We start from the raw sequence: 8,066 nt of genomic DNA, 5'->3' as shown, positions 1-8,066 counted from the left end.
CATGGACCGATATAATGAATGTATATAAACTCAGCAAAAAAGGAAACGTCCCTTTTCAGGACCCTCTTTCAAAGATAATTTGTAAAAATCCAAATAACTTCACAGATCTTCATTGTAAAGGGTTTAAACACTGTTTCCCATGATTGTTCAGTGACCCATAAACAATAAATGAACTGGAACGGTCGTTAAGACACTAACAGCTTACAGACAGTAGGCAATTAAGGTCACAGTTATGATAACTTAGGACACTAAAGAGGCCTTTCTACTGACTCTGAAAAACACCAAAAGAAAGATCCCCAGGGTTCCTGCTCATCTGCATGAAGGACTGCAGAGGATCGGTACATCCAAACATCACACCTGAGGGAGAGGTACAGGATGGCAACAACAACTGCCCGAGTTACACCAGGAACGCACAATCCCTCCATCAGTGCTCAGACTGTCCGTAATAGGCAGAGAGGGGCTGGACTGAGGGCTTGTCGGCCTGTTGTAAGGCAGGTCCTCCCCAGACATCACCGGCCACAACGTCGCCTATGGGCACAAACCCACTGTCACTGGACCAGACAGGACTGGCAAAAAGTAATCTTCACTGATGAGTCACGATTTTGTCTCACCAGGGGTGATGGTTGGATTCACGTTTATCGTCGAAGGAATGAGTGTTACACCGAGGCCTGTACTCTGGAGCGGGATTGATTTGGAGGTGGAGGGTCCGTCAAGGTCTGGGGCGGTGTGTCACAGCATCATCGGACTGAGTTTGTTGTCATTGCAGGTAATCTCAACGCTGTGCGTTAAAGGGAAGACATCCTCCTCCCTCATGTGGTACCCTTCCTGCAGGCTCATCCTGACATGACCCTCCAGCATGACAATGCCACCAGCCATACTGCTCGTTCTGTGAGTGATTTCCTGCAAGACAGGAATGTCAGTGTTCTGCCATGGCCAGTGAAGAGCCCGGATCTCAATCCCATTGAGCACGTCTGGGACCTGTTGGATCGGAGGGTGAGGGCTAATGCCATTACCCCCCAGAAATTTCCGGGAACTTGCAGGTGCCTTGGTTGAAGAGTGAGGTACCATCTCACAGCAAGAATTGGCAAATCTGGTGCAGTCCATGAGGAGGAGATGCACTGCAGTACTTAATGCAGCTGGTGGCCACACCAGATGCTGACGGTTACTTTTGATTTTGACCCCCCTTTGTTCAGGGACACATTATTCCATTTCTGTCAGTCACATGTCTGTGGAACTTGTTCAGTTGATGTCTGTTGTGTAAATATTTGTATGAACATAAGATTCAACATGTTAAGTTTTCTGAAAATAAACGCAGTTGACAGTGAGAGGAAATGTATTTTTTTTGCTGAGTTTATAATTCACTCTGTCAAGGATGGTCAGGCTGTCATTGCCATGAAGATGTTGGATGACTAGGAGAGGTCAAGCCTATTACAGACCAGGGTTAATACGTAGCCATTACAGAAACAGAGGGAATACATCAACAACAGTGACGTCAGAAGAGCACAGGGTTCATAATACTAACCCTAGACACCAGAGCGAGAGATGAACTGGGCACTACAAAGTGGACTACTTTTGACCAGGGCCCATTCCCAAGTAGCGCACTATATAGAGCATAGGGCGCCATTTTGGATGCTTCCACAGTCGCATGCACTTGGATGTTGTGGCGTGGAGGAACAAGCCACGTGTCAGCGGACAGACGGGCGTAAAGATGTAAATGAGATGTAGCAACAGCGAGGTTAGGGCGAACAGGAGGGAGGACTGGGGGATTAGCGTGGGGGGCTGCCCGTGATGTCAAGCATGGCCTGAGGGGGAGGCACAGGACATACAAGGAGGGAGAGAGGGGAATGGAGGGGTGGATTAGGGGTTCAGGGGGAGAAATGGGGGATAGGGAGGGCTGATAGTTGGGGGTACAATAGGTCTGTCTGTTGCTATGGACAGTTGGCGCGAGGATAGGAAGCACTGAGGCGCACACAGAATGCGATAATTGTGCACGCGGATAGCGGTTTACATACAAACTCATGCATAGGCACAACACAGTGCTCACATTGAAGATGCCCCATTCACGGCAATTGAGAAGCTCCTGTACACATACACACACACACACACACACACACACACACACACACACACACAACAGGGCTCACATTGAAGCTCCCTCATGTGCTGGGTACGGCTCTTGGTCCCCCAAGGCTATCTCCGTCTCCAGTACTCTGCAGTCCCAAGTTCACCATGGTGGTGTCTTAAATTGCACCCTATTCCCTATATGGTGTAGTACTTTTAACCAGGGCCCCAAATTGGCTCTGATCAAAAGTAGTGCACCATATAGGGTGCCATTTGGGAAGCACACATATCACCTCCAGACACACTAAATGGGAGGACTTCCGCATTCAGCTACATTCAGTGCCATTTTTTTGTTTGTCCTACGGTTACCCTTAGAGAGAGTTAATGTACTGATAGCGAGAGCAGCAATAGTCCCTCATACTGCTGTAGTCTAGCATGACTCACAGAGTTTGGACTATAGCCTGGCTTCAATGACATTGCTGTATACCTCCTCTGGTGTACATCCTACTGTAGCTGGACTGGAATGATTCCTGGTGAGATGACAAATTAGGATGCCAGTAATTTAGGGGATTTGTTTGCAGAGGGAGACTAGTGTTATATTTTCATAGATTTTAAGATTATTTCTTTCATTGGTTTCTTAAAAGGTAACTATTGTGCATTTCCATCGTCACAGTGAGCAGTCTTGAGGAATATCAAAGGTTAAAAGTGCAGTATTTATGGTGTCATAAAATTAGCTTTGATTAAATTAGGCTACATATGGACAACTTTTCTCTGTTTCTATTGTTACATTGTTTTGGAGGAACTAGCTGTGTGTCATTTCGAGGGAATATCGTGACGGTTTGGGGATGCTCGTTTTGCCCGAGCTGCTGCTCTTCTGATGCAATTGGTCTCGTGCTAGTTAATGGCTCTTTTGATTGACCTCTCCCAGCGCATGAATGGTGTCCTTGTCCCTCCATCCCTCTGCAGTGTTTTCTCCCTTCAAACAATCTTTTTTTCTTCTCTGGGCAGTTTTTTCTGCTTGTCATTGTCGCGCTTCAGTAGACTTATGTATCGGTGTGACTATGGCGGATATTAAAACAGCTAGGATTTCAGTGTGTGTGTTGTAGTCATAGAGCTGTTCAGCATTCCAATGGGGGATGGCCCATTCCCCTCCTCTCTCACTCTTGCAGATGTGCATAAGCCCCACCTTCTGGGATTCCATTTGTCAAATGTATGCTGAAATTACTCTCGGCTTGGGGTTAGGTCTATCTCCCCTCTTCTCTGAATTGGGGCCACCAGCTCGGCTGGGTTTTGGCTTACCCAGTAATAGAGTTCCCATACATGATGCAGGCCAGGGCTGTGCTTTTGTCCATAGAAATATAAGCAAAGAATGGAAATGCTATGAGGGTGCAGTCAAATTGCCATGGCCTGAGGTCTTTTACCTGTTCTAATAATTATATTTATATGAGGCTGTCAGGGATTTCTTTTTCATTCTAGTAATTATATTTCTATGGTGATGCCTGGCTGTCACATACAGAGGTGGAAACAACATGGAACTAGAATGAGTTGAACAGGAAACAACCCAGGCCATCGCAATTTGGCTGCACCCTCATGGGATTCTCATTCTAGTAATTCCATTTCTATGGTGCAGCTTGGCTGCCACAGACAGGAGTGCAGAGAGGAACTCCAGAGCAGTGTTGCTACCTTCTTGGTTAAACAATAGCAGCGGGACCTCTGGCTCTGGTTTATCACTGACCAATGGTTCCCCCCTATTGGTTTTGTGATTAGTAGCTACATTGTGCAGTGCACAGTCTGTTCTTGGCTTTACTATAGGCCATGTTGATATACTAGAAATCTGCAGAGCTATCTTTCTCAACACATCCTTTCTAGTTTGCTAATCCAATCACCTTTAATGTCTCTTCCTGCCAATATACTACAGCTAAGGGCTGCTGTTATGCACTACATAACGCAGACGGTCAAGTTTCAGGGGCTCCTTTAGCAACTCGGACTCAGTGACTGCCTGCAGGGAGAAACATTGTTGCAGGGCAGGGGAAAAAAGAGGGAGAAGCATCGGATGAGGAAATGTTGGACGGGCAAGGAGGCATGGCTGAGTCAAATAGGAATCCTGACTTAATGAAGTGGTGATTAAAGAGCTCAGCCATGTGCTTCTTGTCAGTAACAACCACATCATCAACTTTAGGGGACATGGGAAGCTGCGAGGAGGAGTGTTTATTCTCCAGGTCTTTAACCGTTTTCCAGAACTTCTTGGGGTTAAACCCACAGAGAGAGAACATCTCATTTTCTTTATGGGGGCGTATTTGTACCACTGAAAATATAAAAAAAGAAGGTCCAAGCGTCTTTGACTGAGGGGATCAAGCTGATTCTATACCATTTTACAGAGGCCAGTTCATGAAGGAAGGCTTGCTAATTAAAGTTTTTTAGCAAGCGTCTATGACAAATCAGGACAGGTCATGTCACTGAGCATCCATTACGAACACAGGCTATAAAACAGTGATCACTAAGGTCATTACAGAAAACACCAGACTGATACCTATCAGGATTATTTGTGAGGATAACATCAAGAAGAGTAGCCTTTTCTGGGTGTTTGGCTTCATACCTTGTGAGATTAGTAATCTGAGAAAGATTTAGGGAGTCCCATTGCTTTAGGATTTAGTCAGGTGGTTTAAGCATGTCCCAGTTTAGGTCACCTATCAGGACAAATTCAGACTTAGTGTCTGAATGGGGCCAGGAGAGAACTTAGGGCAGGTAGGGTACAGGCCAGTGCTGATGGAGGACGATAGCACCCAGCAACAGTCATCAAAGAGCTATTTGAAAGTTTAATACTTACAACCAGCAAATCAAATTGTTTGGGGACAGACTTGGTGGAGACAACTGAGCACTGAAGGTGATTCTTGGTAAAGTTTGCCACTCCCCCACCTTTTAGAAGATCTGTCTTGCCAAAAAAGCTTATAACCAGTAAGGTTATCAGAATTCAAAACACTCTCCTTAACCACCTCTCACTAATGACCATCACATCACAACACACCCTACCATACCCCTGTCTCTACATTATGCCCTGAATCTATCCTACCACACCCATAAATCTGCTCCTTTTATTCTTTGTCCCCAACGCACAAAACGACCAGTTTTGATAGGCTTCAACCATACCCTCATCCTACTCTGTTCCTCGGGGATGTGGAGGTTAACCCAGGCCCTGCGCTCTCACTTGTTGACTTCTGTAACCGTAAAAGCCTTGGTTCCATGCATGTTAACATCAGAAGCCTCCTCCCTAAGTTTGTTTTACTCACTGCTTTCGCACACTCCACCAACCCTGATGTCCTTGCTGTGTCTGAACCCTGGCTTAGGAAGGCCACCAAAAATTCTGAGATTTCCATCCCCAACTACAACATTTTCCATCAAGATAGAACTGCCAAAGGTGGAGGAGTTAGCCTGCAAAGTTCTGTCATACATTCAAGGTCTATGCCCAAACAGTTCGGGCTTCTAATTTTAAAAATGAATCTCTCCAGAAATAAGTCTCTCATTGTTGCCGCCTGTTATAGACCCCCACTCCCAGCTGTGCCCTGGACACCATATGTGAATTGATTGCCCCCATATATCTTCAGAGTTCGTTCTGCTTGGTGACCTAAACTGGGATATGCTTAACACCCCGGCAGTCCTACAATCTAAGCTAGATGCCCTCAATCTCACAAGGAACCCACCAGGTACAACCCTAAATCCATAAACATGGGCACCCTCATAGATATTATCCGGACTGGCTCGGTTTTGCTCTGACATGCACGGTCAACTGTGGGACCTTATATAGACAGGTGTGTGCCTTTCCAAATCATGTCTGATCAATTTAATTTACCACAGGTAGACTCCAATCAAGTTGTAGAAACATCTCAAGGATGATCAATGGAAACAGGATGCACCTGAGCTCGATTTGAGTCTCATTGCAAAGGGTCTGAATACTTACAGTACCAGTCAGAAGTTTGGACACCAGCTCATTTGAAAGGTTTTTCTTTATTTTTACTCTTTTATACATTGTAGAATAATAGTGAAGACATCAAAACTATGAAATAACACACATGGAATCATGTAGTAACCAAAATAGTGTTAAACAAATCAAAATCTATTTTATATTTGAGATTCTTCAAAGTTGCCACCCTTTGCCTAAATGACAGCTTTGCACACTCTTGGCATTCTCTCAACCAGCTTCATGAGGTATTCACCTGGAATGCATTTCAATTAAAAGGTGTGCCTTGTTAAAAGTGAATTTGTGGAATTTCTTTCTTTAAAACTTCTCTGGGATATGTGGGACGCTAGCAACAGTCAGTGAAATTGCAGGGCGCCAAATTCAAAACAACAGAAATCTCATAATTAAAATTCCTCAAACATACAAGTATTATCCACCATTTTAAAGATAAACTTCTCGTTAATCCAGCCACTGTGTCTGATTTCAAAAAGGCTATACAGCAAAAGCACACCTTGTGATTATGTTAGGTCAGCGCCAAGTCACAGAAAAACATACAGCCATTTTCCAAAGAAGGAGAGGTGTCACAAAACTCAGAAATAGCGTTATAAATATTCACGTACCTTTGATCTTCATCGGAATGCACTCCCAGGAATCCCAGTTCCACAATAAATGTTTGTTTTGTTTGATAAAGTCCATCATTTATCATCCATCATTAATTTGTTCACGCGTTTAGCCCAGTAATCCAAATGCTCAATGCGCGATCACTTAGTTCAGACAAGTCAAAAAAGTTATATCACAGTTTGTAGAAACATGTCAAACAATGTATAGAATCAATCTTTAGGATGTTTTTAACATAAATCTTCAATAATGTTTCAACCGGACAATTCCTTTGTCTTTAGAAATGAAAAGGAACGCAGCTAGCTCTCACGGTCGCGTGCCTTACTGTGCTCATGGCATTCTGCCAGACTTCTGACTCAAACAGCTCTTATTCTCTCCCCCTTCACAGTAGAAGCCTGAAACAAGGTTCTAAAGACTGCTGACATCTAGTTGAAGCCTTAGGAAGTGCAATATGACCCCATAGACACTGTATATTGGATAGGCAATGACTTGAAAAACTACAAACCTCAGATTTCCCACTTCCTGGTTGGATTTCTGCTCAGGTTTTTGCCTGCCATATGCCTGCCGTTCTGTTATTCTCACAGACATAATTCAAACAGTTTTAGAAACTTCAGAGTGTTTTCTATCCAAATCTACTAATATGCATATTGTAGCTTTTGGGCCTGAGTAGCAGGCAGTTTACTCTGGGCACCTTATTCATCCAAGCTACTCAATACTGCCCCCCAGTCCCAAAGAAGTTAATGCGTTTGAGCCAATCAGTTGTGCTGTGACAAGGTAGGGGTGGCATACAGAATTTGGTAAAAGACCAACTCCATATTATGCCAAGAACAGCTCAAATAAGCAAAGAGAAATGACAGTCCATCATTACTTTTAAGACATGAAGGTCAGTAAATCATGAATTTCAAGAACTTTGAACATTTCTTCAAGTGCAGTCGCAAAAAAAAAAATAGTGAAAATAAAGAAAAACCCTTGAATTAGTAGGTGTGTTCAAACTTTTGACTGACACTTGAAATAAGGTATTTCTGTTTTTTATTTTTAATCAATTAGCAAACATTTCTACAAACCTATTTTCGCTTTGTCATTGTGGGGTATTGTGTGTAGAATCTTTAGAATTTGGCTGTAAAGTAACATTTGGAAAAAGTCAAGGGTTCTGAATACTTTCCGAATGCACTGTTTGTATGTATACTGAACAAAAATGTAAACGCAGCATTAATTCAAAGATTTTTCTGAGTTATAGTTCATATAAGGAAATAAGTCCATGTGAAATGAATGAATGAGTCCCTAATTTATGGATTTTACATGACTGGGAATACAGATACATCTGTTGGTCAGATACCATTAAAAAAAATAAAGGTAGGGGCATGGTTCAGAAAACCAGTGTGACCACCATTTGCCTCATGTAGCGTGTCACATCTCCTTTGCATAGAGTTGA

This window comes from Oncorhynchus tshawytscha, linkage group LG32 (genome assembly GCF_018296145.1).
Source record: "Oncorhynchus tshawytscha isolate Ot180627B linkage group LG32, Otsh_v2.0, whole genome shotgun sequence".
In the NCBI taxonomy this organism is placed as follows: Eukaryota; Metazoa; Chordata; class Actinopteri; order Salmoniformes; family Salmonidae; genus Oncorhynchus; species Oncorhynchus tshawytscha.
Note: the sequence above shows the minus strand (reverse complement) of the source record.